Source organism: Corvus brachyrhynchos, unplaced genomic scaffold (assembly GCF_000691975.1).
Source record: "Corvus brachyrhynchos isolate BGI_N302 unplaced genomic scaffold, ASM69197v1 scaffold242, whole genome shotgun sequence".
NCBI lineage: Eukaryota > Metazoa > Chordata > Aves > Passeriformes > Corvidae > Corvus > Corvus brachyrhynchos.
This window is the reverse complement of record NW_008236636.1, coordinates 973,011-984,021: the sequence shown is the minus strand read 5'-3', so window position 1 is coordinate 984,021 and position 11,011 is coordinate 973,011. Positions and strand designations below refer to the sequence as shown.

At 36.5% G+C, this 11,011-nt stretch overlaps 1 long non-coding RNA gene across 1 annotated transcript; it reads left to right on the top strand.

The window, feature by feature from the left end:
* Positions 1–781: 781 nt before the first annotated feature.
* LOC108444813 lies at positions 782–8,784 on the top strand. The gene is made up of 5 exons (XR_001859515.1): positions 782–932; positions 3,092–3,146; positions 3,700–3,832; positions 4,748–4,803; positions 5,576–8,784. It is a non-coding gene; the product is annotated as an uncharacterized LOC108444813 (long non-coding RNA).
* Positions 8,785–11,011: the final 2,227 nt, after the last annotated feature.

Here is an 11,011-nt window from a genome sequence, read left to right as displayed (position 1 = left end):
CGTCGGGCAGAGGGCCCCTGTGCGTGGGGGCCGTTGGCGGGTCCGGAGCGGCAGGAACGAGCGTGTCGCTCGCTGCCGACGGTGGGGATCAGGGAGCTCCGGGTCCAGCCTCCCGTCAGGCGTGTCCGCCTCTCGGAGAACCCTGGCAGCTCCCTCTGGAGAACGGGGTGTGTGGGGGGGCCGCAGGTGTTCAGCGCTTCCCAGTGTCCAGCCGAAGGCTCTTCGATTGGAGAAAGAAAAACAAATGGGTTTATCAACGTTTGAGCCCAAGTGAGTTGTCCGGGGAGATGCTGGAAATGAATAACAGGATGGGAATTAAACTGGAAATGAAAACCCTGATGTCTGTTCTTTTCCAGTGCAGTAGATCTCTCACCGCTCCCGCTCCCCCGCCCCCGCCCAATGAAAAATACCCATCCGTAAACTGTATGCCATTCTATAACCTATTTGTGTGGGTTTTTGAGCTGTGTTTTGACATCCTCCCCTCTCCCCTGTTGGACATCTCGCTGGAGTGACTGGCCAGCTGTGTCCCAAGCTGTCAGGTTCTTTGAGCCTGCCATAAATATCCTGCTTCACCTTCGCTATCGTTCAAATCCCAGTGCTGCAAAGGAAATGAATGGAGAAGCTTATGCAGCTGTACCCGAGATGATGCAGAGCCTAGAGGGTTAAAGCAACAGGATGAAGTCAGCACAAAGCAGCCCACAAGGACTGGGAAATAAATAAATCATCCTAACTACGCTATTATTATGGCTTGCCTGAGGTTCATTGTCTCTTTCTTTCTTACCTGAATGTCTGTTACATTTTTCTCCTTGTTCAAGAGAAGCAATCAAAAGAGACTGTGAGCAGCAAATGGCTCCTGCCCATTTTGGATGTTGCTAAAAATACTACCTTACCTCTCCGTATCTAGAGGTCAATTGAAAAATCAAAATAATGAGGTAAGCAATCCTGCAGACTGTTCTGTTGAGGACATTTCTTGCATTTCTTCCCAGAAGGAGAATATAAAACTACCTGAACATACATAAAACAAATTCTCTTGCATTCTGTTTGCAGTTCAGCATCCTCCTCTGTACTTATGGCTGTAGTTCAGTGAGGCTTCCTTTCCCCAGGCACTTGGAAATTGCATTTCTCAGTACAGCTTTATAAGCCTGGCAGATGTGTTCTGCACAGTTCTGTCATATCTCCTCGCTCTCGGGCAGATAAAATTAGCTTTGGTACAGCTAAGAAGGAGATGATGTGTTTAAAGCACTGCAGTTTGGGTACATATCTGTACCTGCTTCCGTTTGTCTTGAGGGAAGGTAGGTAGGTTGTGCTTCAGTACTTTTTCTATGAAATTGGAATAATGTCCTATTTTCTTCACAGAAAGGAAGCAAAGGTGGGAGGGGTACATATAATCATTATCTTTTATGGTAGAATTCTCTAAGTGGATACATTTTTCAAGGCACACAATAGTCAATGTTCCTCTTGCATTGATACACAGGGATAGCACAAAAACATGCAACACATTGACTGAAAATAAGGAGAAATTTCTTATATCTCCACAGAATCTTCTCCCTGAGGATTTAAAAATTTTCCAAATTAATCCTCAATATCCAACAGATTTCATAATTTTTTTTCTTCTGTGAGAAAATAGGTGCTTCTGCTGTTTCTAAGGGTTAGTGTATATAATTGACAAACAGAAAACATTCCATATAATGTAGGTCACTAATGGTGTAAAGCAAGCAAAACCAAGATGCACACAGAAATATTTCTGGAGACCTTTCATTTAACTTTTGAGGAAACAGTACCATTTCAGGAAAATTCAGACTGGTTTGCAGACCATTTGGAAAGGCCAGATTTGACAAATCAGTGCCAGTACTTCAGCTCAGTTCCATGACCAACATGCTAATGACACAAGCATCACACATTTTAATAGACACAGAAAATGTGTCACAGAAAATTTAAGTGGATTGCCTGTATCTAATCTCCTTGCTATGAGACTTTTAACATAAGAGTAAGAATTAGGGTATTTGGATCGTTACAATATTTGGTCAAAAATTAATAAGGTGACCAAGGTCTGAGTGCCCACCTCACCATCCTGTATCAACTAGGGGACTTTTGGCAAAATCTCATGGTGGGTTTGATCGGAGAAGAGTGAAACCAGGCTTTTCATAATATGTGTCTACATCTTAACTTTTTTGAAACTGTTTTCTTGACTATTCTGTTAGTGTTAATTCTGTTCAAACTCAGTCAGTTTATTAAATTGGATGGAAGTGGAGAGCACAGAATAAGCATGCCAAGTTAGGGGAATAATTGTGTGTGAGCAAGGAGATACGAGTGTCTAAAACTTCCACGGGTTTTGCAGAACCAAATGTTTCTGTGCCAGGTACACTTCTCCCAGTTGCCTTTCTCAGTCCAATACTGCTGTTTGACCAATCTCTTCAGTCCACCGCGGAGAAGATTCCTGTTTTCCATGCTCTTGGCTGATGCTTTGAGCTCATTCCTGACAGGCCCTGGAGGCTGCATCTTGTGATTATTCCAGTATCCTGCATCCTAAAAGATCAATCGTTGCCTAAAAGACTAAACAGCCATCTAGATAGGCAAACAGTAGACCACTCACTCATCTTGTAGGTGGCACAATGACCAAATTGTTCTATTATTCACCCCTGCAGCCTAGCAATGACCTTGTGTAACAAAACAGTATCACCATTTAATCTTGAAATACTCCACCCCGCCCTTAGGAAAGATGACTATCTGTAAACATTTGCATTTTTATGAGCTCAAAATTCTTTCTCTTGACTGTTCTGGAGCTCAGGATTTGTGCATAATGTGCTTCCCCTCGAGAATGCATATGATAATTTCAAATAGTTGATTTTATTTTCTCTATTTTTCCCCCTCAACAATTTTGGATAATTTTTTTTTTCATTCAGTTTTATGTTTTACTGTGATACTGCAGGATCAGGAGGGTGAAAGATTAAAAGAATAAACAAGGCAATGTGAGGAGTAACAGTTATTGCACAAACTGGTTTTCATGGATATTGCATATTAAATATATAAAAAAAAAAAGATACACTGGACTTAATATATTAACTGTTTCTTCTTTTTATGTTCTTTTCAGGCACCTCTGCAGCCCAGCAACATTACAGTCCCAGAGCAGATGAAAGAGTGGAAAGGTATTTCATGAACAAGGGCACAATGTCTACATGCAAATATAAAAAAAAAAAAAACCAACAAAGCATAAATCCTGAAATTGATGAAGAATTTGACCAGTTAAAGGAATTTGAGCAGGCATGAGAGAGAAGGGGAAAATAGAGCAGGGTGGGATAGCAATAACTGACACATTTATAAAGAGCAGGAAAAAATAAAACCATTTGGGAAGCCTTTCATGAGAAAACATAAATCATTAGAACCAAGTATGGATGGTGATGGCATAGTATGACCATGGCTGCCTCTTAGAAAGTGAGAAATGACTGGGAAATGGATGTATGCTATCACTCAGTAAATAACTACTAAAAATGCATCTAGAGAGCATCCAGCTACCTCCATGGAAGTGACTTCCTATGTAGTACTTCCCCAGTTTGGAGCTGATACTTTCTCCCCCAAGGCAAATTCACTGTTGAATCCCTAAAGGATGGCCAAAGTTTCAAGCAAGGCTGTCCTGGAGGCAGTTTTGTCCAGTTGACTAGAAGGGTTTGTTAAAAATAAGCTACTGTTTCCATTTCCCAGGAGCTGCTGTTAGACATCAACTCCTCGGTGTGGACATGCATTGCTCTTGCTGCTCACCTATCACCCCAAGACTCAAAATGTAGGAGTGACTATTTTACTTACCAAACTACAGAGGACCTTTTGGGGGTTCATGGTATGTACAATTCTGGACCGAAATAAAAATGTTAGTTCATTAGATTTATGATACTGTGTGTGCTTTTAGATGTGTTGCTTTTTAAGCCTTCTAACTTGTCTGATGAAGTTGTGGCCTTACCTTTGAGACCCTCTTTTCAGCTGATGTTAGTGAGGCTTCATTGATTTCACTTCTTTTTGTGACCTATTCCAGTTCATGCTGACTGAATATTTGGTTTGTAAATTGTTGTGTTCCTCTCCAATGTGATTAAGAGACAAGGGAGTTATTTGTTTTTCCTCCTCTCCACCAGATAAGAAGCAAAAGGGGTAACCAAGCTATCTCTCTCTGATGCTAACTAAAATCAACATCACTGACCAGTCTGAGTCACACTCCTGACTCACAAAAATTGGTCTTATAAAGAGTAGCCCCTCCCTGATCTCATCAGTGCTGGGAAATTTTCTTAAGGAGCAAAATGTCTCTTAACAATGCTAGTTCAAAGTCCTTTGGATAAGAAAATAGATAACTCAATTACGCTTTGGGTTCCTTCAGCCAACCTTAGCATTTCTCCCCCTTGGTGATTGCTCAAGACAGGTTTGAAACATTTAAGAGTCATTAGAGGTAACAGTTCCCATTCTGCATTTCTTTTAAGGAGGAGTAACAGAAAAGAGCACTACCTTATTTCTACTACCTTAGTCAAGAATTAATCATTCAAATGATAAATGATGACCAGAACACAGTGGAATAAATTGTTTATTTTGTTAATCACATACAGCTCTAAATCATCTTGTCTAGGTTTAAGATACTAAGAAAATTATTCCACCTACCTAAAATTGCATTTAAAGAATATTACTAATGACCTACTTCACATGCATTTTTAAATAGTTTCAACCTCTGGGCTCAGCCTTGTAAGATTTATTCAGAAATAATCTTTTTCAGATTACAAATACAGATCTGAAGATTTTCAAGGTCAAAATTTGGATATCTATGAAAAGGTGAGGATATAAAATATCTAGTATCAAAGCTTAAAAAAAAATCACTCTCCACAGTAGTATAAATTGTAGCAAAAGTATTTAAAAAAATGTTTATACTTCTGTCTACATAAAATCAAGTATGCTTACAGTGTTTATATGTAGACTATGAGCAGTCAAAAGATGAATCTTGCCTTGGGTGTTGTCTCTATTATTAGGTAATAATAGAATCATAAATATTAAGGTAAGTGGAAACAAACTTTTAAAAATAATTCAGAATGTTGCTTGCCAACTCATAAAAATGAGGAAAATTTACTAAGTTCTTATAAACTACATTTCTATTATGTTCTAGTAGAAAAGATCAATAGAATTTTCCTTTAAGTTCTCTTTTCTCAATATGATAACACGGCAGCCTTGTCTTGAGCTACTGAAGCTTGAATATATCATGTTATGGGTACATCTAGTAATAGTACTGCTGTAGGATATCTTCAGGCTACAACATGTTAGGTACCAGTAAAGGCAGTTTGTTTTAGGAGAGAAGTGGATTAAAAAATAGAAAAATATTTTGTACGTGTCAGCAGTCCAAACACTGACAATTTGTTATCTTCAGTTCTGACTGGATTCGGTGAGAGCTGCACATACTTAATAATTACTAAAGCTGATGCCTATTTTAGTTAAAATATCTTGGATTATTAGAAGGTATTTTAAAGTGAATGCATGTAAAAGGTGTTCAGATCTATTCAAAATTAGATTTACAGTAAAACTTAAATTTGTTTATTTATTGTGTTTCACTCAGCTTGATGTTAAAAACAACCAGGCCATTTTCACTGTTCAACTAATTCTCAGTGCCTTTCACGTTCAAGCCCCCAAGCCCGGGCAGTGCCTTTTTTACCAAGCCATATACCCAGAATGGCCCCCAGGACAGCAGAAAGGGCCCACAGCTGCTCTGTGAAACTACAGATAGGAGTGATTGTACGGGACGTCCTTGACAGCATAGGTAAGTGGCCTTTAAAAGTGCTGCAAGACCAGCAGGCCATAGGAAGAAAATAACTGTGGGTCCTGCAATGGATGCGGTGCATGGAGTTTCTTAGGAATACAGTTTGAGTTGCAGGGTCCAAGTGACAGGACTCTCACAACATGTTTTGAAAATGACACTGAGACCTAAGCTCTGATCTTTGTAATCACCGTATATTTATCTGCCCCCGACCTTTATGTGGCTCTGTTTAAGCTTGTGATGCTCTGTCAAAGTACAGGGAAATGTAAGCACTTGGAAAAAGGTCAAGAATCCCCCTCAAAAATAGTGTTGGCATGTATAAACAAATATAAAAATATACAAATACATATAGAGATGTTGCTTAAGAAGGATACCAATCTAAAAAGATGTCCAGCTGAAACTCTAGAACAGTATCATAATTTGCAAATAAAAAAAAAAAAAAAAAAAAAAAAAAAAATTAAATTGTGAGACAACAGTAAAATGACCACAAATTCTGTCAGCATTAGAAAATCCACCTTGTTACCTAAACCAAAAATTGTTCCTTTCCTTATTATGTTTCTTTCCTCATGCATATCCCTATCCATTTTAATTTTGTTGTGAAGTTAAGCAAAAATATCCATTTTAGAAAAAAAGTTAGGAAATCTGATGGTTTTAGATGGGATCCATACAAAATGTTGTTGAGTTTTGTTTGTTTGTTTGTGGTTTTGTTTGTTTGTTTTTAAAAAGGAACCAGAACTTTTATGGTAAACCATGGATGCTAACCATAAGAAGTGAAATCAGCAGGAGTTAATTAAGACCTCTAGAGCCAGAAAAAAGATAGTATTGTACAGATAAGGTTTGTTTGGGTTTTTTTTTTCTTTTCCTCTGATCTATTCCTCTTTTCTAAATTAGATAAAGAACTCCATGAAACATTAAATTGGCAGGCAAGTAAAGCTAAGATAAAGTACCTCTCTTAAACCCTTAATGCCAGGAAATTCAGAGATGTAGCTATAATAATACTCTTATCCCATACTGCAGTACTTTTGCTGTGTGGAGTTTCCCACTGTTGACTGAGACAGATAAAAAAAACAACTTTTTGCCTCCCTTCAAAAATTTTTGTTTTGAGGCTGTGGGGTAGAGTTTTTTAATAGTTTACTACAACACTTCTATTTTCTCCTGCAATGTGCACATTGGGATATATTCTTATAATATTTTTGGTTTTATGGTTGACAAAATTAAATACAATGATGTGAGAAAAATCAATGAATATAATATATATATTATACTTGTATTAGATGGGGCTTTTTTTAAAATCATTGTGTTGCAAACTCCAAACAGAACAGGTATGTAGATTAACTTGTACATGACTGTGCAGGTTTAGGACATAAACTGCCTAAAGGAACTCATGAAATTATACTACTTGTGTCAGGGAGCTTCTTTTTCTCTCTCAGTATAGACATTGTCTTCCATGTGCAATATTAAAAAGCATTTACCAGAACTCCAGTCTGTCCTTTGAAAATTTAAACAAGTGCACTTATTTGCCATCCTTACAAGAAAAAGGAATATTTGTTGGGGTTTTTCTCTTAATATATTTCAACTTTATTGCAATTCTGAAATACATTGAAGAAGCATCTGATCTGAAGCCTCATAAGTGTGTGTCATTTTCAGCAGGGTTACAAGAATCAGCAAGTATTTTTTAAAATAGAAATCACCAATCAGGTCCAACTTATTTTGTTGTTCAACTTCCTCACTTTTTACCCATGGCTCACTGGGTGGAAAGGCTGAACAACTTTGCTGAGTGCTCACCTCTTTCCCGAAGTGGTAGGAAGAAGGGAGGGAGGAAGAAAGATAATTAAATAACGAAGTCCTGGTTCCACACACCCTTACTCAGTTAGCACTTTGTGTATGTTGACCTATTGGAATATAGGGATTTAGAAAGACATTTACTAATTTTTCAGAGTAAGGAGAAATTAGAGTGGTAATGTATCTCAAGCAGATCCTGAGTCATTGTATCTTAGATATTCATTAGTGGACTGCTGCAATCCAGCCATTTCCTATTTTTCAGGGCTGTCTTTAAAGGAACTCTATTAGTCTACAGGAATTAAAAACTAACTGAGCAAAAAGTACAAATAATTAATCATATAAAACACATTCACCTGTGTTACAATTCCTTTAGATTGTATTTTGAACCAGCAGTGAAATAAGAGGTATAGTACATCCAAACGTATCTAAATTATATGTCAAAAATATTTTATTAGTGTTTAAGAAAAATGTTTAATTTTTATGCCATAATCTGTATGGTATGATATGTTTCCACTTGGCTTTAGTGACACATGTTTTGGGGTATTGTTGTTGGGGTTTGGTTTGGGTTGGGGTTTTTTTGTTTGTTTTTTGGGGTTTTTTTGGTTTTTTTTTGGTTTTACACACTACTCATAAGGTTTCTGTATGCTGCTTAGACAATGTTCCTTCCTTCCTGATAGTGACTATCTGTTCTCTACTTTTGGCTTGCTTTTCTATTGTTATTTCTAAATTTTGTACATTTAGCCGATGACTGGAGGATCTGTTTAATTAATACAATGATTAAAGAATAGTTGCCATATTTTGCTGTACATTAAATGTCTTAGGAGAAATAATTTTTATTATTTGATGCTTTAATTTTATTCTTCTACAGTGTTCTTATATTATGATATCTGTTATGTATAAATCTGATTACAAAGCAAAAAAAATTCAAAATATAATTAGGTGTCAAAATATAATAAGGAGGAACTTTATATTGTCAAAATCAAATGCAAGAAGGAATAAAAGGTGATATTTGTGAAAATTGTGGAAGACATAGCAAAGTTTCATGAGAATTCAGATGAGCTTAAATAATGTTTGTGTACATTGAAAAGACAATATGCTTCTTATTGTGGTTGAAAAGGCAAGAGCCTTCTAATGGATTGTCTGTGCAAGAGCTTTTAAAAAAGCTAATTCACTAAATGCTAGATAATACCAGTTTAGGGGGTAAATAAATAAAGCAATATTCACCAGAATGAACATGGCAGAGTCAAGCTTCCTACAGTCTGAAATGCTGGGGAGAAAATATCCACATTTTATTATTGTCTCCTCTGATATTTGCTGTTCTTCATAGTTAATATTTATCTTAACAATGGGTTTCATATTGCTTTGACAAAGAGAAGATATAATGAAAGAAAATATGTATCAACCATTTATAATATCAGTTTTTTCTCTAAATTATGAAATTCAAGTGTCCTTAATAAAGTTTAAAATCCTTTTTCCTAAAGATGAAATCTAATCTCCAAAGAGATATTCATTATTCTTTGTTACACTTTAAGTTTCATATGTTGTTCACTCATTAAATTTAATTTTTCAAGTTAATAACATTGTTGTATTTTTATTAATATAGTTTGATATAATTGCTACTCCCTATTTAATGATAGCATAACCTTGCAATTAAACAATTTGCTTTACCCACAAAAGGTTTCCATGATTTCTTTTTTTTTTTTTTTTTAGTCCACTGAATTGCTGCCAAATTTTAGGTGAAACTATTTGTTTTTTCATCACTCTCTTATCCTTTTCTTTAGTGCCGATTTAAGCATTCTCCCAGACTTTGGACATTGGATGACAGGTTTGCAAGGTTTGAAACATTTGATTCATTGGGCGCTGCCCTTTGGAAATGGAAAACACATAAGAAAAAATAATGTTGTCTCTGAAGACTGAATCAAATATAAGTTGTCTTTCATAACCAATATAAACATATGAGGGCTATGCCTCTGCAGGATAATGAGGAGATGCTTTATAGTACAATAATTCAAGTTTCTATTTTTGATGATGGATGGTTGTCTTCCTTTAATTGCACCTGTCTTATAAAATAAGTTATGTGGTCTTTTACTACTAAGTTTTGTAAGTTTTACAAACTTAGGTATTCATTCAAGTGTCCTGTCTGTAGAGCAATATCTACTCATGAAATCTGTAATCACCACCACTTGTATAATGGTTTGGAGAGCGGTGTCACATCAGCCTTACAGCCTATCTGACAGAGACCACTGCACATTTCTGAGGTTTTTCAGACACTCTCCCCTTGTGTGTTGTCAGAGCTGCTTTATCCATGAAAAACCTTTTTCTCCCCTAGCAGCTTGAAAATCTTTACAGAGTATTCCCCTTAGGAGAGGGGACTTGTACAGTGTGATGACAACATCCATCAGCTCCTCTTCAGAAAAAAAAAAACCACAACAGACTCCATAGTGTAGGTAACATCACACTGAAGAGCTTTCAGGAAATTCTTTACTAAAAACTATCTGCCAGATTGTTTATGCTATGGGGGAAAAAATGTTACAGAAAGAATAAGGCAAGAACTGACAAAGCATAAAGACCTAAATCTTGAAAATGTAAACCTGATGTCTACCAGAGCTATATGAGGGTAGCAAACCACATTCTGTTTCACCCTTATCTCTCCTGAGAACATCCTCTGCTGAAGCTGAGAAGGAAAACTCACCTACATGTCCGTTTGATCATAATATTTGTTATTTATAAATTCATTGCTATTTTACTTGTACCTATTCATATTCATAGTTCTTCAGTAGCCAACAAGCAGTAATCAAACCACTTATATGTCAGCACAGTTTACCTACCTCAACTTGAAATGTTTGCAAATGGCTAGGATGGGTTCTTAACTACATTTTCCTGCCTTTTGCCCAGTTTTTACATAAAGTACTGCATATTGCATCCAGATTTTGATAATGTAAGACACTACTTTGAGCAAATTGCCTCTATGGGTAAGGCAGAAACATTTTTTATTTTCTAGGGTAATTCATTAAGCATCTACACTGTCACTCCCACACTTAAATTAATCTCCATATGTTCAGTTATCATAGGGGAAAAAAAAAAAAGAAATAAGAAACGGAAATGAAAACTCATAGCGACAAGTCTGCAATGTATTTTTCAGACACCTAAATTTCTGTCAGCTTGCTGGGAATTCATAACCTCTTTATTACGTGCTTAGCTAATTAGCACACTTCACAATTTCCACACAAACAATGGCTCTGTCACTTTTCATCATACGGGAGGGGGTGTGTGGAAAAAGAAGCGTCACTGATGAGATTTTAGTACTTTTATTCCATGCAGTTTAGGAAAGTTACTATTTAGCATGAAATACTACTTTTGATTTAAATAGTACTTCTCAAGTTACTTGTCCTGTGATATATTGTCTTTGGTTCATTTAACTTCTTGTTTCATTTCCTTGCTAATTTGGAAAACAAA